At 36.3% G+C, this 24,005-nt stretch overlaps 1 pseudogene; it reads right to left on the reverse strand.

Annotated features, from left to right (window-relative positions):
• Positions 1 to 766: 766 nt before the first annotated feature.
• Positions 767 to 24,005, reverse strand: part of LOC143555303 (ent-copalyl diphosphate synthase 1-like) — a 30,655-nt pseudogene continuing 7,416 nt past the window's right edge.

Here is a 24,005-nt window from a genome sequence, read left to right on the forward strand (position 1 = left end):
GTCACACACACACACACACACACAAACAATCTACACAAGTAACAAGTGCAAAACTCATCCCTTTTTCTCTCCCATTTTTGGCCAAGATCAAAAAGGGAGAAGGTAGGAGTCTTAAGTGTAAATCCTAGCGAATCAAAGGGTGTTTTGTTGGTGGCTTGGGGTATACAAGCTTGAGGGTTTCTTCATCTGAAGACTAGCCTCTCAAGAACATCATCCTCTCCATCTTTCCTAGCAACTTGAAGGTAGTTTGCTAACCACCCTATGGTTGTTTCTTTTGATAGTATGTATTTTTGTATATGGATCCGGTTTTTTGGGTTTTGTATATAGAATCAGCTTTATATTCTTCTAAATAACAAGTTTTGAAATAAATATATGCACTGCGTTTTCGTATAAATATGGCTATATGGCTTTGATAACCTTGTTAAAAACCCAACACATTTATCCTCCGATGTTGAACAGTTTGTTTTGACCCTACTTAATTTGTGTCCCCCGTCTAAAAAGTTTCCAGATCCATCCTTGGACTTCGATGTAGAGTTATATACAAATTGAATCACTGCCTTTGGATCGTTGCATCGCTTATATTATGCTGGTTAAGTTTTAACCGTAGACTCCTTCCTAACAATTCAACCGTGTAACCCATTAACAGGTTAATTTACATACTTGAAGATTTATCAAACAATTTCTTGTGGCACATAACTAAAGTCTAATATAATAAACCCATCTTAATAAATAATTAAAATGTTTGACATAACTAATGTGATGAACATCAAATCACATTTTCAAACATGACTTAACCAATGTGGCAGTTTATGGATTCAGGATCAAAGTATGCTCTGTAGTAGAACGTTTTAGCAACAGTTAAAAACATCTGCTTCATATCAGGATCAATATTATCAGTTGAGTCACATAACATGAGTTGCACAAGCTCTTGCATTTTGGACTCGATATTATAACCTATTGTACGATTTTCCTGAACACATGTGTATAATTTTGATAAAATGATATATTAATTAGGAATTGTATCTGGTGATTTTTTTTGTCTACCTTAAGAGAGAGTTGGTGACACAACTCATTTGTGAAAGAGGATAGTCGTTGGTATCGATGATGACATGATGGTTCCTTAGGTAACCATCGACCACTATTCATGTATATTGTTTGAACAATGAGTTTGACTTCTTTGCTAACTACATCCCCTTTCTTTTGACAGTTCAGCAAGTATGATGCCCACTTATATTTGTAAAATAAAAAAAGAAGCAAAATGGGAGAAAATGATGTGTTAGATAGTGGCATTTTTGTTTACTATATTGGCTGAAGATGGTTATGAGGAACTTACAACATGATGGAGTTTTTGATGGATGTCTATTCCATGATCTATTAGCATTTCGGATGAGATCTGGTTTAGAGTTTTATGCAGTGCATTCAATACTATGTGCCAAGGTTTTATATCTTTTTCATGGCTCTTATGGTTTGAAAAGTTATCTGTAAACTCTTGCATGTCAGAATTGGTGAACTGAGGTCTACCAAAGAAGTAGTTTATCATATTGAGTATCACCACTGTTTTGGCTCAAGCGACTCACGCATTTCGTCTTTCGGGCTCAAATATGCTAGCCGCAGCCTCATAATATGAGCATAAAACCTTTTCTTTTAAGCTCCCTTCCATTCTTAGATGTCCATACCATCTATTTAAAAATTCATTAAGTCCAATCCACCTAATTAAATTGATATATATATATATATATATATATATATATATATATATATATATATATATACATTTACTAGAGATCCAAAGAAATGAACAAAGTTTAACAATATATGATGGTTCAAATAAAGGACAACATACTCTTGGATTTGTCTCCATTCTAACTGATGAATTGCTTTGGAAATGATTGTATTCCAGTTGGCCATCTCAAGATACTTATTATTGCAAATATTTCCAGTCCTGTATTTTTAATTTGTTTGATTTTTAGTTATAAAAATAAGTTGAAAATCATAGGATGGCATATAACCATACCTATAAAGGATTTTAGCGAGCCAAACATCGTTTTCCCCTCCATATTTTTCCAAGTAATATCTTGCCTCAAGTCGAGGTAAAATAGCATGTCGTGGGACATGAAGCACATATCCAACCTGTGTACCGAGTTTAAAAACCAGTTTGAAGGTAAATTACAACTAAAGCACTAAAACAAACTTTGTTTCCCATTCCATCTATATAATGCTTATAATTTAGGAATGCTAGTATACATGCCTCCCCAGGGAAGTCTTTTGTGATGATCCATCTGTCCAAAAGTTGGTTGGCTAATCATTTTTTGGTCAAGAATTTATGAGAAAAGTTCTAGTTTCTCTCCTGGAAAAAGCACTTGTGAAGCTCTATATAGATTGAACATCACAGTCATAGTTTCCGTTGACTGTCCGGGATAACTCCCGAATTGTCCATGTTTACAAAAGTGTCTAAATGCATCTATTACAAGTTCACAACACAATACAAGTTAATTTTGATTAATGATAAGACAAAACATAACATTATCTATTTTTAGTTTTTAGTGTTAATGAGACTCACTTGTAGAAATTTTATAACCATTAGTTCTTAAGACCCGAAAAGCCATTGCAGTGTCATCGAGGTTTGGTACGTTGCAGTTTCTAGAAAATCCGATTCCTTGATCATCCCAATACCTTCAAACATTCACGCAAGATTATTAGTGGTTCATCCAGTAAGATTTTAATATGTTGGCATTCCAGTTATTTAACTCTAAATTTTCTGATTTAAACTCAAGTTTTATATACTTGTAGATATAGGTAAGACAATCCTTGATCTCAGAATGAAAATAGCGTGTAATTCCAAGACGTTGCAGGCGATCTACAATCCAAATTCATTCATACATGTCAACAGGGTACCCAGTTGAAACTGTGCCAAATGAGTTTTCAAGTTAACTTGTTATGAAGTATGAGATGATCTTATAAGATCAGGATCCATTTAAAGTTATATATCCACGAAAATCAGTTAATAATTTTCTTTTATACTTTATTGTTACCTCCTCCATTGAACTTGACAGCAAGATTGGTTAAATATGCAAAACACTTTTGATCGTTAGTTTTCATGAATGCAAAGGCAGTTGCAGCTAGAGACTCAAGGAAGGATCTGTTTTCCGATTGATGTTTTAGAAGCTTATCCCATTCCAAATCTTTCATCCCTTCCAAGTTATAAAGCATGATTGTTTGGATCTTATGAAGTATATCTTTCGGTATCCTTACACCACCACATAATTAACGTCGAGTTTCTTGTATATATATAAATTGGGAGTTCAAAGAGGCTAACCAAATTAAATTACCCATACATTAAGGATTATTTACTATATATGCATCTAGCACTAACTAATATGTTGTATTTCATATGCATTGAGGGTCTAACATGTTTAGTGTTGAGTCAAAGATTTGACCTAAAAAATATATATAGAAGATTGGAATCTTCTCAACCTCCTCAGAATTCGCTAAGTATGGAATCAGGCACACCTTAGACTTCCGAGCAAGGTTTTACTTAGCCGGGCATGATATTTTGTCTATCGGGCAAGGTTATCTTCTAGAATTCTTCTTTAGTGGATATCCGGGCAGGGCTCGCAAATTAGTGTATTACCGGGCAAGGTTCACTAGTTTGTACATACAAGGATCACTTTATCAAGCAAGTCTGTTCTTCATAGCCAAGTAAGGTTTACTTCCGAGTAAGCTTTTGGCTAACCAAGCTCATGAAGCCAAGTGATTGGAAGACCGGGCAAGGTATTCTTTAATAATACATTGGTCCAAGTAGGCTTGATGAATAATGGAATATCTCAAGTTACATCGGGTATAGATCAACTCAAGCAAGGAATAGTGCTACCGGGCACACTTTGCTAATAAGCTATTTTCTAGTAAAGAGTTGAAGGGACTATTGAAGAACAAGGTTGCTCGTAAGAGTTTGTCGGGCAAAGTCTGATAAAGTCAAGAAGATTGAAGTCTACCCGGTGAGTATTTTACTTGGTAAAATACTCTTTAAGTAAAGTCTACCCGGAAACTGATCCCGGGCACACATCAATGTTACCAAGTACTGAAGGAAGGCAAAGCACACAGTCTACTCGGAAAGTCATATTGCTACAAAGCCTACCCGGAAGACTTGTTTTACACTTGGAATAGTTTTGAATATGTAATTTGAATATGTTTTAGCATTTAGGGTTTCTAGAAGGAATGACAGCTGTAAAGGAGGTGTCAGGCCTATAAAAGGAATAATTTAGGGCACGCCTCCTAAGGACGGATTCAGGCAATCACACTTTTAAGATAAGAAGGAATATTTCTGAGTGTGACAGCCGTCCTAGGAATCGTACGGATATAACTTTCCCTTCAAGAAACCCTAAATCGATTATCGTTTGTTTGATGAACATTATATGAATAGAAATCTTTTGAGTGAATCTTGAGTGTGTTAGTTACCTTTGATGTATTATTTAGCAACTACCCTGTTTGTTATTGATTCCGCCTTTAACAAACAGTTATCTTTCTAAATATAGCAACCCGTCATTAACTCCCTTCTCAACACATTTATTCGTGTGAGTTATGACTTGATTTGTGTAAGATCTACCTGAAATCGGGGACCTGACAAGTGGTATCATAGCTTGTTGCTGCTATTTTAGTAAGATTCTTGTTGCTGATTGAAGATTTGAAGAAAGATGTCGTAAGCAGACCACTATTCCATTGAAAAGTGACGTCAGCTGCTCTGTTCTTCATTTTTCTTCTAGATCTACAATTTCTTGGTGTTTTCTCTTCCTTATGTCAATTAAATCTTGAATTTTTATTTCTAAATCTTGTTCTAATCGCACCAGATACATCAGATCTGAACAACCGGTTTTCAGATCTGATTATTTTTAAAACTCTGTTTTGACAAATTAACTGACTTTGATTTTTCAAAATGTCTGGTTATGAAGAATAAGAAGTGTCTACTAACAAGATTCCTAGATTGTATGGACAGGAAAATTTACAAAATGGAAGGTCTTGTTTGAAGCAGCAGTTTGCTATAATGATGTTGATATGTGGAACTCAATCAGAAATGGTCCTCAAGACACCACTAAGGGTGCGAATCCAGCTGCAACGGCAGCTGTGCATGAAAGAATGAGGAAAGTGGATGACGGGGCCTTAGCCATGATAAAGCTAGATCTATCATGGGAAATATTGACCAAAGTTGCACATCATGCCACTGCAAAGGCTATGTATGATGCAATTCTTGAAATGTTTTAGGGAAACACAGAGCTGAAGAACATCAAAAAGCAAATGCTCAAACAATAGCTAGAAAGGTTTAAGTATAAGGAAGGAGAGAGATTGAAGTTAATTCTAGAAAGATTTCTAGCAATTGTGAATGAGTTGAGAACCATTGACTATGTCATGACTGATTATGACTTGAATACCAAGTTGCTCAACTCAATGCCTAAGGAATGGTACACTGCCTGCTAGTTCATCCTTCAAAATCCCAATTACAATGATTTGAAAGTGGATGATGTAGTGTGCTTCCTTCAGGCTGCAGAGATAGAAATGATTGAAAATGAGATGATCAAAGAAGAGAAGCCATGTTTCCAGATCACTAATGCTTTTATTGAACCCATGAGCAACTTGTAAACCAAAAACCAACAGATTCCCATCATTGAAGAACCAGTTGAGCATTGTGTTGACACACCAAAGTCTTTTGTTGGTGGTAGCACAAGTCACCATAGTAACCAGCAAAGGTTCAATATCCAGTTGATAGATGATAATGATTCTGCCTCTATGGCAAATGGGCATGTACCTTACACTGGTGGTGGAAATGGCCAAGGAAGTGAAACACAGGCTTTATTCTCAATGTTTACAGAGTCATATAATGCTTTTGTTGCAAAGAATCTGATTCATACAAGTGTGATACAAGATGACCTTGGGCAGATAGATGCTGATGATTTAGAGGATATGGATTTGAAATGGCAAGCAACCATGTTGGCTCTTAGAAGCAAAAGGTTATACAATAGGACTGGTAGATCACTTCTATCAGGGCCAAATGAAAGAATTGGTTTTGATAAGTCAAAATCCATTTGCTATAACTGCCAACAGCCAGGTCACTTTGCAAGAGAGTGTAATATGCCAAGAAACTATCAAATGAACCAATTCCAAAATCAACCAAGAACCCAGCAGTATCAATATCAACATAACCAAATGAGAAGCAACAATCCCAACAACAACAAATTCAGCAATTATAATCCCAATTTCAACAACTTCCAGCCTCAAATGAACAATCACAATCAAGTTGTGCCACAGAATCAAGGTTTTCAAAGAAATAACAACCAAAACCTTCAAAATATTCCAAATAACTCAGTCCTAACCAATCAAAACCAACCCAGAAATCAAGGAAATTTGGCTGTAACTACACAGCATGAGGGTAATTTTGACTGGAGCAATCATGAAGAAGACATTGCTGATGACATCAAGAGAGCAAATGTGGCATTCATGGACTTGATTGAGAAAGAAGCTGGATCAACATCTCAGGTACACTCTGCTCCTACTGTTGATTTAAATGAAATTATCAATGATTTGAAAACAAAAGTAGGCAAGCTGGAAAGTGAGTGTTTTAAGAAATAAAGTATTATCAATGGGTATGAGGCAAGTGAGCTGTTAAGTGAAGAAAGAATGAAAAGTTTGGAAGAAGACTGTGTAATCAGTTATAGAGCCCAGAAAAGGTTTACGACTGAGATAGATGGGTTGAAGAAAATGATTGTTGAAGAAAAGATGTAGAACACAAAACTGCAAGTTACCAAATAAATCAAACATATACTCACAAGTATTAGGTGGTCTCCACTGGAAACATCTGTGGTATTCTAAACCAAGTAAAGGAAGAAGACAAATATAAGGCAGTAACACCACCATTCAACAACTTTATGCCAAAAGTTGATAAAGAGAAAAGGGATGCATATCTACAACAATTCAAAGATGTCTTTCAAGACTAAGAAGAGTTTGTGGATTTGTATAAGAATGTTGAGGTGAATGAAGAAGGAGAATTTGTGGTAAAGAAAGATGTGAAAGAAGACAAGTCAATTGGAGTTCAAGTCTCTGAAGATGACTTTGATTCTGTTGATTTTAATCAAGATGATTTGAGTTATCATATTACTGATGAAGAGATTAAAGCTGCTGAAAGAGGAAGAAGGTACAAGAAACCTGATTCAATTGAGAAACTGCCACAACTTCCACCAGTGACACCCAAGATGAATAAAATGAATGAAAGAATCAGAAGAGAACATGTATCCTTTGATATATGTGAGAGAAAGAAGGTAAACTACAATGCAGTCAAGCCACCTAGTATTGATGTATTGGAGAGGATAAGTAAAAACAAAAAGAAAAGAGAAACTGAAGAAGTTAATATTGAGATCTTTATCCCAGTTTACCCTGTTTTCTCAAGTCATGAGGTGTTTGACATTGGGGAAGTGGAAACATTGGAAGAATATTAAAAGAGGCAATCAAGACATAGAGAGAGTCAAGATGAAGAACCACTGAATATGCAAAGGAAAGATTCAAGATGAAGAACAATTGGTGTCAAAGAACCTAAAACAAGTGAAAGGTTCAGAAAAGGAAGTGATCATGAAAAATACAAAGGAAAGGTTTGGTGCAAGAAATGTGATGAGTATGGCCATCACACAGATTCTTGTAATGACAGACTCAAATTCAAGCCTTTTCATGTCCCAGATAAAACAATGTATGGACAAGACTTTGTTGTGTACAAGCAAAAATATGACAAATACCTAGGAAAAGGAAAGGTGTATGAGAAGGAATCATTGAATGAGGATAGCCTGAAGCCATCATTAAAAGCCAAGAAACATGTGGCTGAACAAGTTAAAAGGAGTAAATCTCCTATGAAGCATGAGAGAGATGTTAAGAAGAACTTTCAGCCCTTGAGAATCATTCCCAAAAGAGATACACAATCAGTCAAATCTGATAGCTCTCAAGGAACACCATATAGTGAGAAGACAAGAATTAGAGGTATCTTTCCTAGAAAGAAACCAACAGAATTTACTGGTGATGAGAAGTTTCTGATGAAACATGGTTATGAACCTGAAGGATTCCTTTGGAAACCTAAGATTGAAACTAAGGTGGAGACAGTTGCTGATGTAAGAGATTACTCAAAAAAGTCTAAGCTCAACCTCATTTGTTAAAACCCCAAGGGAGTGTGGCTATGAAACAGACAATTCAGACAATATAGAAGTCACTCATGAAGATCCTGAACCAACAACACTCACTTCCCATGCTGACACTGAAATTCAAGTTGATGAGTTGCAAGCTGAAATAGCTTGCACTTCATCACTCAACTAATCAAATTCTTTCTTTTGTGCAGGAACAGCCTCTAAATGACATATGGTATTAGTGGTTGTTCTAGACACATGACTTGTGACAGGAGATCACTTGTCAATTATGAAGAAAAAATTGAAAGTCCTGTGGCTTTTGGGAGTGATGAAAATGGTGGAAAGATTGTTGGAAAGGAAATTTTAACAAATGGAAAAGTTTCATTTGATAATGTGTTTCATGTTGAAGGTCTACAGTATAATCTGCTGAGCATATCACAAATGTGTGATAAGGGTTACAAAGTTGGGTTTGATGACTCACATTGTTTCATCCTAAAACCTGAATTTGTTATCCCACCAGAAATGATTATGATGATGGCCCCAAGAAATGGAAACTTATATGAGTTGAATATGAAAGAAGTTGTTTCAAGGGGGGTGCATGTTTTGTTTCCAAAGCCACTGAAAATGAGTCAAAATTGTGGCATAGGAAATTGTGTCATGTGAATTTGAAGAACATGAATAGACTTGTCAAAGGTGAACATGTAATTGGCTTACCAACAAGAGAATTCAAATTGCAGGAAAGGCAAACAACATAAATCCTCTCATAAGACAAAGCTCATCAATTCAATTGATCAAGTACTTGAATTACTTCCCATGGATCTCTTTGGTCCTGTGAGTGTGCCAAGTATAGGGACAAAGAGATATTGTCTTGTGATCATTGATGATTATTCAAGATATGCTTGGGTTTACTTCCTAAGTACCAAGGATGAGACTGCAGAGTTGATTAAGGGATGTGTAACAATGATTGAGAACAAACTGAGTAAGAAGGTTAAAATGATGAGAAGTGACAATGGTACAGAGTTCAAAAATGGAGTTATTGAAGAATTTTGTGTAGGAAAGGGAATAATTCAACAATTCTCAGCTCCTAGAACTCCTGAACAAAATGGTGTTGCAGAAAGAAGGAACAGAACATTAATTGAAGCTGCAAGAACCATGTTAGCATATGCTAATTTACCAGTTACATTTTGGGCTGAAGCCATAAATACAGCCTGCTATGTTCAGAACAGGGTACTTGTCAACAAAAGGCATAACAAAACTCCATATGAGATTTTCTTTAACAGAAAGCCTTATATCAAGTTTTTCAAACCTTTTAGATGCAAATGTTTTCTTCTAAACACTAGAGATCACTTGAACAAGTTTCAGACAAAATCCCTAGACTGTTTCTTTATTGGATATTCTACACACTCAAAAACATATAGAGTATATGCGAAAGACCATTTGAGTGTTATTGAATCATCTGACACCATATTTAATGGGAATCAATTCAACACAGTTGATGGTGCAGCATGGCTGTTTGATCATGAGAAATTGATAAGGTCTTTCAAGATTTATCCTGAAGACTTTGATGACTCATTCTACAAGACCAGTGTAACTGAAGAGAAAAAGAAGAAAACATTGGACTTGGAAGAATTGTGGAAGAAGGTTGCTAGTAAAGAAAAGGAGTATACATTTGTAAAAGTCCCCTCAAGTGACATTGTTGAACAAGTTCAAGACAACAATCTGGAGAACAATCAAAGTCCAGAACAAGATCATGTAGATTTGAATCAAGAAAATGAAGAAACAAACAATGATCTAGTTCAGGATGAGGGAAACTCAGGCAACCAACCAAACAATGAAGAAGCTGTCACTACAGCAAGGTTTCAAGATCTGTTTCAAAGACTAAACTTGGAAAACAATGGTGCATCCACTTCAAGACAGAATAATGAAGAAGCACCAGAGTTTCATGTTGCAGGAACTGAATTGATCATTGAAGAACCAGATCTCAATGAATCAAATCTTGACACAAATGTGTCTGCTGATATAATTGTTCAAACCCCTTATGTTGAGAAAAATCATCCTTCTGAAAACATCATTGGAAATGTATATGAAAGAGTCACAAGAAGCCATTCTAACATTGCAAATATTTGTTTATACTCCTTCTTTCTATCCCAAATAGAACCAAAAAACATTGCTCAGGCACTAAAAGACAATAGTTGGGTGGAAGCAATGCAGGAGGAGTTGGCATAGTTCAGAGATTTACATGTGTGGGATCTTGTAGATAGGCCAATAGACAGATATGCAATTGGAACTAAATGGGTTTTTAGAAACAAAAGGGATGAGAGGGGTTTGGTGATTAAGAATAAAGCTAGGCTTGTGGCACTGGGATGCCTTCAAGAGGAGGGAATAGACTTTGAGGAAGTCTTTGCACCTATTGCAAAACTTGAAGCTATCGGGATTTTTCTTGCATATGCTGCCGCAAATAACATTAAGGTTTTCCAGCTTGATGTTAAGTCTGCATTCCTAAATGGCAAGATTGATGAAGAGGTGTATGTTGCTCAACCTCCAGGCTTTGAGGATCCTTTGTATCCAAACAGGGTGTATAAGTTGAATAAAGCCCTATATTGATTGCATCAAGCTCCTAGAGCTTGGTATGATGAGCTATCAAATCATCTTCTTGAAAATGGTTTTCAAAGAGGAGCCATTGACAAGACACTTTTCTACAAAAGAAAGGGATCAGACTTGCTTCTGTTACAAGTTTATGTGGATGATATCTTCTTTGGATCTACAAATGAACAAATGTGTATGGAGTTTGAAGGGGTAATGAAATCCAAATACAACATGAGATCTATGGGAGAAATGAACTTCTTTCTTTGACTGCTAGTTCAACAGAAAGCTGAAGGGATTTTCATTTACCAAACCAAATACAAAAGAAAAGATGATTGCTGATGAAAAGGGGGACCCTGTGGATGAACATGAATATAGACCCAAAATTGGATCCCTGATGTACCTTACTGCAACAAGACCAGATATTATGTTTGATGTATGTGTGTGTGCAAGATTCCAATCAAATCCAAAAGTCTCCCATATGAATGCTGTGAAGAGAATTTTTAGATATTTGAAGGGAAGACCAGACTTAGGAATTTGGTATCCAAAGAATCAGTCTTTTGATCTGATTGCCTACACAGACAGTGATTATGATGGCTGCAACATGAGCAGAAAGTCAACCTTAGGTGGATGTCAATTTTTGGGTGACAGGCTAGTGCCATGGCAATGCAAGAAGCAGACCACTGTCTCAATCTCAACTGCAGAAGCTGAATACATTGTTGCATCTGCTTGCTGTGCACAAGTTCTATGGATTCAAAACCAGATGTTGGACTATGGTTTGAATTTTCTAAATACCTCTATTCTTATTGATAATACTGCTGCATATTTTACTGTTAAGAATCCAGTTCAACATTCTAAGACTAAGCACATTGAAATCAGACATCACTTCATAAGAGATTGTAGTGAAAAAGGTTTGATTGAAATGCAAAGAGTTGATACAAGTGATAATTTGGCAGACCTTTTCACCAAACCACTTGATAGAACCATGTTCAATTTTCTTTTGAAAGCCCTGGGAATGATCAACTCTGATGAAATCTGATTAAGGATGTGTGCCTAGTTGTGTACCTCTTTGTGCTAACTGATTATATTGTTAGAGGTTGCACACAATGAATTTTGAATGAATATGTTTGAATATGTTACTTGTTTGCTGTTAACTGATATGTGCTTAAGTGATTATCTATGCAACTTAGGTGTCATTGATGCTTATGATTGCATGTCAGTTAACTGTTTTGATGTTATGATAAGTAGTTTGAAATTTCTATATTGATTAAATGCTTATCTGATATCATAACTAATTGCTTGAATATGTATTTATTCTGATCTGATGATGTTATTAGGATATGCTAGACTATGAATATTAGAAATGTCTGCCTGTTTTGATGATGTTATGTATGATTAGGATTTGAATATGTTACAACTGCTTGTGTCAAAATATGTCTTTATGTCAAAATTAAATAACCAAATGAAATTTCAAATGAATTTTGCATAATCACAAGAATTTTGAGCAAAACATGAGCAAGTAGAGATATGATAAGACTATTCGGTTCAAGCTTTAAAGAAGCTTAAAAGAAGGATTTTTAAAGAAAAGTCTCAAGTAGTTGTTTTTGCTGAAAATTATGTCATTTGCCCAGTTAGATGGACATACACTTGTGTATGTTTGGTCATATAATCTGTATAGATTTAAAGGATAGCCATTAACCAGAAAAATGAAAGCATTTGGGGCAATTATAACTTGTTTCCTATTCCTTCACTTAAAACTAAGTCAATAACTCTGACTTTGAAAGGACATATATTCACATGTATGTTTGGTCCTGTTGACCACTTTTAGTCAAACAGGATAGCCATTTACCTGCCAATTAAGAGATATTGGGGTGATTGAATATTAAACTGAATTTAAACTGAATTTAAAATGGGAAATGATAGTACATTGAGTACTTAGCCAATCATATGGATTTATTAGGCTGAAAGAACACTTAGTATAATCATTACCATGTACGGTTGTTTTCCCATGATGTGTAAAATCAAAAGTGATATAAATATAATGAATATGCAAATCTTTATGTGGAGATACATAGTTGTCTTTGCATGTCTCAAGATAAATCTCTCCAAATGATAGGCAGAAAAGTGATTACCCAGTCATACACAAGCCTGTTGTTATTTGGTCAACCCAAAAATATGAAACATCTTTTGAATATGACAAAGAACATACTTTAAAAAAATTTGAGAAAATATCAAAAACAAGGGGAAGAATGAATAAATCAACCAAAAGTTGATAAGTGTTTTAAATATTTTATCAAACAAGAGGGTTACAACTAGAACTACAAAGATGTTGACTAAATCTGTATCATCTTGAATGAAAGGCCTGTTATTTAAACAGTAAGCCCAACGTTCAACCTCTATATATGTTTGAAAAACAAAAATACAAAAAGATCCAATAAATTCTGTCATATAAAAACAAATTTTTGACCAAATACAGGAGGTTGGAGTCAAATTGGGGTGATCTGGGGAAAGCCAAATAAGCTTTGATCTTTAATGAAAAAAATATGCTTTGAAAAGTGGTTTAAGTCAAAAAGTGTTGCATTTTGCCTAAAAATGTCTAAATATGAATTTCGGGAAAGATTTGATGTTTTCTAACCTTCCCGGACACACAATATTGTATTAAGTAATTTCGGGTAAGGTTTGATGTTTTATAACCTTTCCGGGCAATCTTAGTCACTTTGAACTAAGTTTATGATTTTCGGGCATGCTTTGAAGTGTTTACACTTTCCGGGTAGAGTACACTACTGTACTAATTTCCCGAGCAAGCTTGAAGTCTTGAGATGAATATGTGTTTTAGCTAGCTTTTAACAAGGATTTCTTGTTCCGGGCAAGCTTTGCATCTTATGTGCTGAATAATATATCAAGCAAGCTTTGTGAACTTAGTTTTAGTACACTGAGTAAGCTTTGTGTTTTTAATTGATTAAGAGTGAATATGTTTCTTTCTTTGAAATTACAAGTGTTTCCGGGCAAACATTGTTTTCCAGGCACACTTTATATTCCGGGCACACTTTGAATGTTCAAATGTTCCCTAAATATACTTAAGTAATTTCACAGTTTATCCGAGTACACTTTGTGTTATGAAATCCCTAGCACAATGTATTCTTTACCGGGCATACTTTGTATTAAAGTATACTTGACTGATTATTCAAATTGTAATTGACCGAGTAAGGTTTGTGATTAAAGGTTTTAAATGAGCCTAGTAGTTAAATTAGATGTAAATTATTTGGGGATCTTAACTGATTCCTAGTAAGGTTGCACGCTTGATGTGTTATACTTGATCAATGTTACTTGTGATTTAGTTCTCAAGAAATCTTGTATTTCAAGTAAGCTTTCTTCATTTTAACTTCTAATTTATACCAACTTATAATCGGGTAAGCTTTGAGTAAGTGGAGTATACCGAGTAGACTTTGCAAAAATTTACTTTTTCGAGCAAGGTTTGCTAAATCTAAATATTAAAGAGTTGAATGTTTTTCAAATACTTTTAAAATATCAAGTGGATAATGTTACTATTTGACAGCTAATAACTCACTAAACGACAAAAAAACATTTAAAACCCACTTTTCAAAAGGTATATAAGAGGGAGTGAGAGACGGTTTTATACATTATCCCCCCCCCCTCTCTCCTTCCACTGATTACTCCAAAGTAATATCAAAACGACTCATCGCATTCGACTAATCCTAACCCTAATTTTACCAGCCCACTAGTTCCGAATCGGTAAGAAATAATTACTTGTTTTACGACCACGATTAGATGATTATGGTCTTCGATTATGTATTTGATTGCTAACACTCTTTTTTATGTATAGGTTATTAATTTGTCGAAGATCAGGTTCTTAATGAAATTTCTCTCTTTCTTCTTCAAATTTATAACTTGAAATTGCTTAAAGTAATGAACTTTTAAGCTAATTTCACTTTGAATATGTTTGATTGTGTTGTTCAGATATGGCAGAAGAAGAAGATCAACCCAAATTGTCTTTGAACAGAAGCACAATATGTGTGCCCTGTTGCAAATCACTCCTGACAATGAGCCGGTGTCTAGGATGATTACATGGATGTCAAGATCAAATGTGAGTTTTGCTCTCACAGAGTGCCCAGTCATTTATAGAAATCGTTCACTCGATTTCTGGCGCTCAGCAAGACTGGTTGATGATATAAATGGTTGAAGAATAGAAGCGACAGTTGCAAGACAAGAAATACAGATAGCTGAAAGATTGATCAGACGATGCTTGCAGTTACACGATGACGACCATAACCCTATCAATTTCAACACTGATCACCTACTGAGAATCTTTGAGCAAACGATGGGATATTAGGGGAAAGTACAGATTTTTAATTCATCATGTGATTCAGGGGTTTGCCCCGAGGAAAGGATCATGGACTTTGATGAGTCGTGACTTAGCAAATGCTACTGTTGCTATCATATATGATCTACCATTCAAATTTTCCAAGATGATATTTGAAGGAATGGTAGGAAATTTGAAGAAGGAGTAGATAGATTCCTACAATATCCCAGATTCCTACAGATAATATTCAACAGGGAGTTACAGGACTTACCCACAATTGGCATTACTCATTTGCTGCAGAATCCCAACATATTTAAAAGAATTGTAAATCCGGGAAGGGCAAACATATTTAATCCAAACATCCCATTTGAGATTCTGCCATGGTTATTAAACCATGACTTGGAGATTATGCCAGTACCTGAGTTGAGCTCAGAGGAGGAAGAAAGGGATGATGTTGAAGGAGATGATGATGATTCTGGTGATGAAGATAATGAAGATGATGGAAATGAAGGAGGGGCTGGAGTAGTCATGGATGTTTATGTACTTGATCAGGGGGAGAACCAACCGATAACAACTCCACCATCCACACCTTTAGCCTCACAACCTCTTATACCATCACCACCACAATCACCACCACCCATATTAAACCAATCACCACATGTATCACCACAACCACAAGACCACACAACTCAATCCCCAATCCAAACCTTAACCCTAAGCCATCCTGAAACATCAACTCATATATCCCCAACACCACAAACACCACCAACCACTAGCCCAATTCAAACAGATTCATTTATTCCAGGCCCACCCCCATACACAATCACCACCCCAACCCACTATCCAAACTCAAACCATAAACCAAGAACAATCTGAACATGAACCTTTCTCTACATCACCACTTACAACCTCACATACTGAAACAGACCTATTTCAAAGAAATTTGGATTTAATGAAAGAAAATGTTGAACTAAAGAAGAGGAATGAGGAGGTGACAATGGAGAATGTGATGTTGCTAGATCAGTTGGTCCGAGCAAAATTGAGAATTCAAACCCTGGAGCAGGAGGTTGAGAAGACCTCAGCTGCCCCAAAACAGGGGGAGAATATAAATGTGCCAACTGATGCTATGGAGAATGTGGAGATTGAAAAGGATACAAATGATGAGACTATTGATGGTTTGAAATGTATACTGAATGCATATGATGAGATGAGGATAGTGAAGAAAGAAGTATGGAAGATGTTGCATGTCAGAAAAAGAGCTTGCTTAATCAAACTTAATATTATTAAGACAAGTAGACAAAAAAGAAAACAAGGTGGTTGCCGTCAAAAACCCTAATTCTCTCTCTCTAGAATGGCGATTTTGATGAATTTTCTTCTTGTGATCGATCTGGTTTAGGGTTTGGGGTTTATTCGGATTCCTTATTGGTAGTAATCCTTGAATATAACCTTCAGTTCTAAACTCTGCTCGATCTTTCTTTGCTGTCGTCATTCTTTATTAGGGTTTTGCTTGGTGTTTTCGTTTCTGTTTTGCACGGGTTTTTGCTGCTCGATTCTTTGCTGCTCGTTCTTTGCTGCTCGTTCTTTCGTTGCTTTCTTTGCTGCTCGTTCTTTCTTTGCTTTCTTTTCCGTCTTTTTGGCAGAAGTTAACCTCACTTGTGCTTTTGATGTCCGAGTATGGAGTCTAAAGAAGAGGTCAATCTCGTGTCAAAGGTAAAGAACATTGATGGTGCTCCGATACGTGGTATTTTAAAGAAACATAATCATGGTGTTTCTGCTCATGTGATGGCTGATCCAATGGTGGCTAGGGTTCCACATAATGCAAAGGTGACTAGGGTTTCTTATAATATTCTTGATTCTATGAATCAGGATATTAGTTTATCAAATTCTGTTAACAATAATGGAGATGTTTCCCAAAATATTAACGATCTGAAGGTTGATTTGGAGGATGATAAGATTGCTGATCCTCAAGGCGATTCTGGTAGGAAAGATGGTGTTGAAAATTCTGGTTCAAAAGATTCTTATGCCGGGGTTCTTAAATCTGGAAATTCTGAGAAAAAGAAGGTAAACTTTAGGTGTTTGGAGTCAGATTCTAACATTGAAGGTGTGGATGTGATTCTGCCAAAATCATCAATAAAGGAGGTCAATGAAAGGTATGAACATACATTGTATGGTTATTTTTTGGACAAAAGACTCCCTTTTCCGGTTGTAGAATCATATGTTAAAAATGCTTGGGCTAAATTTGGTATACAACGGTGCATGATGAATGCGGATGGATTTTTCTTTTTTAAATTTGATTCAAAGGAGGGAATGGATAGAGTTATGGAACATGGTCCATGGCTAATCAGGTCGATGCCTCTTATCTTAAATATATGGACACCGTTCACTGTGTTATGTAAATCTGAAGTTACCCGTGTCCCGGTTTGGATTAAAATGCATCATGTGCCGTTAGTTGCTTATACGGAGGATGGTTTAAGTATGCTAGCTACAAAGGTTGGTGATCCGATCATGCTGGACTCTTATACATCATCTATGTGTGTTGATTCTTGGGGTCGCAGTAGCTATGCTAGAGCTTTGGTTGAATTGAAAGCGGATCATGAGTTTAAAGATTCTTTAGTAGTGGGAATTCCAGCGTTGATTGGGGAGGGTGTCATTAAACAAACAGTGGAGATTGAGTATGAATGGAAGCCTCCTCATTGCAATACTTGTAAATCGTTTGGCCATGCTGATAGGAAGTGTCCAAAACAAGTTAAAGAGATTGCGAAAGAGAAGAATGGGGATGATGAGGAGGGATACCAACAAGTTAAACGAAAGCATAAATCAAAAGCTGGTGGTAGTGAGTATAAGGGTATTGAGGGTGTTCATCTCTCCAAACCTAAGCCAAAATTCGTTTACCGTGTTAAACAGTTTCAGAATTCTCAAAGTAGTGATAAAAAGAAAGGGAATGAAAATTCGTTTGCTCCTTTGTCAGAAATCAGAGGTGATGTGGATGGTTCCAATGAAGATTTGGATGATGATATTGAGGAAGTGTTCAATGAGATCAATATTAAGGTAAATTCTGAGGGGGCAAGCACTCCCGTTTCAATGGTTCATAATGTTTAATGCTATGTCTTGGAATGTGAGGGGTGTGAACCGCTCCCCTAAACAAAGTGAGGTTCGGCAGGTTATAGCTGAAAATAAGATTTCGTTATGTGCTATTTTAGAATCGCATGTTCAACCTTCAAATTTGAGTGGGATATGTAGTAGGATGTTTCGTAATTGGAGCTGGAGTTCTAATGGAAATGTTTGTGAAAAGTACTCTCGGGTTATTGTTGGATGGGATACGAATGTGATGGATTTGATGATTCTCTCTCAATCGGATCAAGTGGTGCACACGCAAATTTGTCTTAAATCGGATCGGAAAGTAATTTTCTTTTCTTTTATTTATGCTCATAATTCGTATCTTTTGAGGCGTCAATTATGGCAAAATCTTATGATTCATAACAATTTGGTTAATAATCAGCCGTGGATTGTGATGGGGGACTTTAATACGATTATGAATCTGGATGAGTCTACTTCTAGTTCCTCTTCGAGGGATATCTCGATGGTTGAGTTTAAGGATTGTATTCAAGAGCTGGAAATTTTAGATTTAAAATTTACTGGTCTTCAATACACTTGGAACCAAAAACCAAAGGGTGATTCAGGTCTTTTGAAGAAGCTGGATAGAATAATGGGGAACCAGGTTTTTAATGATATTTTCCCGGGGTCTTATGTTGAGTTTCTGCCGTATAGAATATCGGACCACACTCCAGCTATTCTTTCTATTCCTTTGTCCAGGAAGTTCTGTCCGAAGCCTTTTAAGTTTTCAAATGTTCTGACTTCACATGCAGATTTTAAACAGGTGGTTAAGGATGGTTGGAACATAGAGGTAGAGGGTTATTATATGTTCTCTTTGACTAAGAAACTGAAAAATTTGAAGAAACCTCTCCGTAAACTGTTATATGACAAGGGTAATCTCCATATTAAAGTTAATAAAATGCGGTTCGAAGTGGATTCTGTTCAAAGGAGTGTTGATGCGGATCCGTTTAATCAGATTCTGCGCGAGGATCAAGCTGTGTTAGTTAGTGCGTTGAATGATGCTATTTTGGATGAGGAACGATTTCTTAAACAGAAGGCAAAGGTGGAGTGGCTTGAGTTGGGTGAGTCGAATACAGCTTATTTTCATAAAGTTGTCAAAGCTAATCAGTCTCGTAATCGGATCGATTGTATTGAAGATGAGGAGGGAAATGTTTTCCATGGGGAGGATGTTGCTAAAATTTTAGTGAATTATTTTAAAGGCTTTCTTGGCAATATTGGAACAGTTTCTGATCTGGATGATCATCATCTTTTTCGCACAAAACTTTCGACGACTCAAGCTAACAGTATGGTTGGGCCTGTTTCGTCTGAGGAGGTTCGAGGTGCTATGTTTGATATTGGAGATGATAAAGCCCCTGGTCCGGATGGTTATTCAGCTGCTTTTTTTAAGAATTCTTGGGATATTGTTGGTCCGTTAGTGATTTTGGCGGTGCAGGATTTCTTTATTTCGGGGAGATTGCTTAAAGAGGTTAATCATACTATTCTCTCATTATTACCTAAGGTGGGAAATGCTCGTCTTCCGAAAGATTATAGGCCAATATCTCTTTGCAATGTGGTGTATAAATGTATTACTAAAATTATTGCAAATCGTATTAAAGGTTCTTTGGAGGATTTAGTTGATATTAATCAATCGGCTTTTATTCCTGGTAGGAATATTTCTGATAACATTTTACTGGCCCAGGAGTTGATGCATAGCTACCACCTTGATCGTGGTGCAGCCCGGTGTGCTTTTAAAGTGGATATTCAGAAAGCTTATGACACTGTTGATTGGTCGTTCTTGAAGAGGATTTTAAGTGGGTTTGGGTTTCATCCTATAATGATAAATTGGATCATGACATGTGTAACCTCGTCCTCTTTCTCAGTTTCGGTGAATGGCGTTCCGCATGGTTTCTTCGTGGGAAAACGTGGGTTGCGTCAAGGGGACCCGTTATCCCCTTACTTATTTACTCTAATTATGGAGGTTCTAACTCTTATTTTGAAGCGTAGGGTTCGAAATTCGGCGGGTTTTATTTATCACCCGAAATGTGAAGACTTGGATATTGTTAACTTATGTTTTGCAGATGATCTCTTCATTTTTCTCCATGCAGATCCCGTGTCAGTTCAAGTTATTATGGGAGGCTTGGAGGAATTTAAGGAAGTGTCGGGTTTGGCTCCTAGTTTACCAAAGAGTACTGCTTTTTTCTGTAATACTCTGAACCATGTCAAACTAGATATTCTTAACATCTCCCCTTTTGCTGAAGGTAATTTACCCGTTAAATATCTTGGTGTTCCGTTGGTTTCAAAAAATCTTTATTACAAGGATTGCCGGATTTTGGTGGATCGTGTTCGAGGAAGGTTAGCTGATTGGAAAAATAAAAGTTTGTCTTTTGCGGGTAGGCTTCAATTAATTAAATCAGTTATTTCTTCTATGCATATTTACTGGGGTAAAATGTTTTTACTTCCGGCAAAATTAATTACTGAAATTGAAAAACTCATGAGAAGATTCCTTTGGTCTAATGGGGATTGTTGCCGGGGAAAAGCTAAAGTGGCTTGGGAGGCTGTTTGCCTTCCTAAATTTGAAGGTGGTCTTGGTATTCGAAGGTTGTCCGAGTTTAATGTTGCGCTTTTGTCTGCTCATATATGGAATTTGCTTAGTAACAAGGAATCTCTTTGGGTCAGATGGATTCATACTTATAAACTGCGGGGCGTTAGCTTCTGGGCTGTCCAAAAGCGGGGTAATATGTCTTGCACTTGGAGAAACCTCTTACAGATTCGGCAAATGGTGAGACAATTTTTCTGGTTTCGTATTGGGAACGGTGACTCTACTTCTGTCTGGTATGATAATTGGTGTACTACACGTCCTCTGATTGATATGGTGTCTACTAGATCAATCCATCGGGAGGGTTTTTCTTTATCTGACAGAGTTTCAAATTTAGTTGAGGAGGGTATTTGGAGGTGGCCGGTTGAATGGAATTCTTTTCTTCATTCTGTGCAGTTTCCTTCAATTCAAAATCAAAAAGATGATGAAGTTTGGATCAAAGATTTGAATGGAAAGTTTGTTCAGTTTTCTGTTAAGGATATGTGGCATGCGATTCGATCTAAGGATCGCAAGGTCACTTGGTTTAATGTTGTATGGTATCCTAACTGTATTCCTAAGCACGCTTTTTTATTGTGGCTGATCATTAAGAATCGTTTAAAAACTCAGGATAAGGTAAGATATTGGGAGAACCGAACTGATGTCAGCCAGGTATGTCCGCTGTGTGATGTTCAACCTGATTCTCATGGTCATTTATTCTTTCGCTGCTCGCTTTCACTCAAAGTCTGGAAAGGTGTATGTGAGTTTGCTAAGATTGATTCATATTCTGATATGTGGGGGGATATCTTGGTGAAATACGAGTCTTTTGCTTCTAGTAAATCGGCGGATGTGGTTACTGCTAAACTTGTTTTAGCAGCGAGTTGCTACCTGATTTGGCAGGAAAGGAATTTAAGACTATTCAAAAATCAAAAGAGGGATTGCAGTCAGATCATTGATGCGGTAGTGGGCATTGTCAGATTAAAACTTCTCTCGAGTCGGTTTCGTTCAAGCTCAAGGAAGTGGATGGAAGTTTGGAAGCTGCCTAATGCTACATTAGAAGTCTAATGTTTTTTGTTTTCTTGTAGTTTATTGGGCTGTGTTTAGTGGGTTTTTAGGCTAGCGAGTGGTATGCCTCTCGTCTAGTTTTTGTGGTTGTGTTTTTTGTTGCCGTTTTGATACTCTGTCATTACGCCAGTTTTTTATTTTTATTATAGCCTGGGTACAAACCCTTTTTACCCAAAAAAAGTATGGAAGATGTTGATTATGAAGCATATTCTTCTGATAAAGGAGAACAGAATTATGATGTTAATGATGAAGTAATGAATGTGATATGGAGAGAAGAGGATGAAAAGGATGATGAGAAGAGAAGGGAAAAGGAAAATGTGGATGAAACTGAAATGTTGATCCATGAAGAAAATGTGGTTCCTACTGATGAGGCAACTGATGTATTAACTGACATTCAAACTGAGGAACAAACTAATGTAATAAATAAGGAAGATGCTGCTACTAAGGAGTTAATACTTACTGAGTCTGAACAACATGAAAGCTCCAAGACTGTAGAGCATGATGAGGAAATGGATGAGTTAGATAGAGATATTTATAATTTCCCTCCAGAGAATGAAGAAGAATTGAAGAAAAGACTGGACAAGGGAAAGGCAAAAGTAACTGAAGAAGAGCCTGTTAAGGCAAATCCTGTGAAAGAGATTTTATTCACTGAAAATGAAGAAGCTTCTGCTGCTGCAAAAAGAAAACTTGAAGAAATTATGAGAGAAATAAGGGAGAGGGAGATACTGGCCCAAACCTTGACTCCTCAAGAATTAGCAGAGCAGGAAGCATTAATTGATCAGGCCAATGTTGCCAAAGTAATAAATGAAGAAGAGGCTGATGATCAAATAGTTATTGAGGCATTGATAAATCTAAGAAGGGATAAGGAAGTTGACAATTCCCTAGCCATGGTTGTGAGTATGTTTGCACAAAAGGATCCTGAACCTGAAAAAGAATCTCAACAGGAACCTGAGAAGGAACCTGAAAAGGAAAATGAAGAATCAATTGAAGAGATGTTGGCTAAAGCCTAAAAAATACATGAGAATGTGGGCAGATTTGAAAAGACATATTCTAGAAAGAGAAAAGCCACTGATCAATGTATGAGGGAGGATCTGAAAACCAAGAAAGGAAAATGGGATGACAAGAACAAATGTTATGTAGAAACTCCTGATGACGAAGAAAGTCAAATCAGAGCAGTTCCATTGCAAACTTTGAAACCAGAAGAAAAGCTGCCTGGTGTTCCAGGTGTTCCAAGTGTTGATACAACACCAGAAAGTCCAACTCTTGATGAACCCAAAATTGATGTAGTAAATGAATCAACAGAGGAGGAGGATGAGTCTGATGAATCTGATAATAATGATGACAATGATGGAAAAGATGATGAAGTTGCTAATGTTGTGTCCCCACAAGTCACAATGACTGATGAGCAAAGGGCAAACATTGAGCTGAGCATGTTGGAAGCTAAAAGGAAAAATCCATTAGTAATGAAACTGAGGAACTTTGGTATAAGCTTTGAAACTTTGGTTGATTTGGATGACAATCAGTTGCAAAAGAGATTGGACAAGGAAAGATATGAAATCAAGAAAAGAATGGAACAAAAGAATAGAGATGCTCAAAAGTATATAGAATATCTGAGAAAGCATGGGTACTCTGAGAAAGATTTAATTCACTTCAAGATTGACAAGCTTCAAGATCTCTACAATAGTGAAAGAGAAAAGGTAAAAGAAAAATATGTCAAAGAAAATGAAGAGGCTGAGAAACTTGAGGCTTTAAAAGAAAATTTTGATGGTAAGTGTGGATTCTTGTTGAAGAAAGGATTGAAGCCAAGTATGATTGATTGCTTGGAGAAAGAGGCTGTTGATACACTCTACGAGAAAATAAAAAGAAAAGAAGAAATGAAGGAGTTGTTACATACTGAAACATCCAATGCTGAATCAAAAGCTTCAAAGCAAGAAAAGGAAAGACAAAGACTCACAAAGTATTTAAAGTTGCACAATCATTCTGAAGCTGACTTGAAAAATTGTACTTATAAGCAACTCAAATATTTATACCACAAAACAAAAGATACTGAAAAAGAAAAAGACTTTGAGAAAGCCAAGCAGAAAGTTGCAAATGAAAAGGAAAGGATTGAAAAGATCAATAGCAAATATGGTGGAAAGTGCAAATTTCTGATTGAACATGGAAGAACTTTAAATGATGTGGAATTAATGTCCCAAGATGTGGTTGAATATGAATACAAGAT

This window comes from Bidens hawaiensis, unplaced genomic scaffold (assembly GCF_021521415.1).
Source record: "Bidens hawaiensis isolate Kalapana, Puna unplaced genomic scaffold, B.hawaiensis_p1.1 tig00018037_1, whole genome shotgun sequence".
Classification (NCBI taxonomy): Eukaryota; Viridiplantae; Streptophyta; class Magnoliopsida; order Asterales; family Asteraceae; genus Bidens; species Bidens hawaiensis.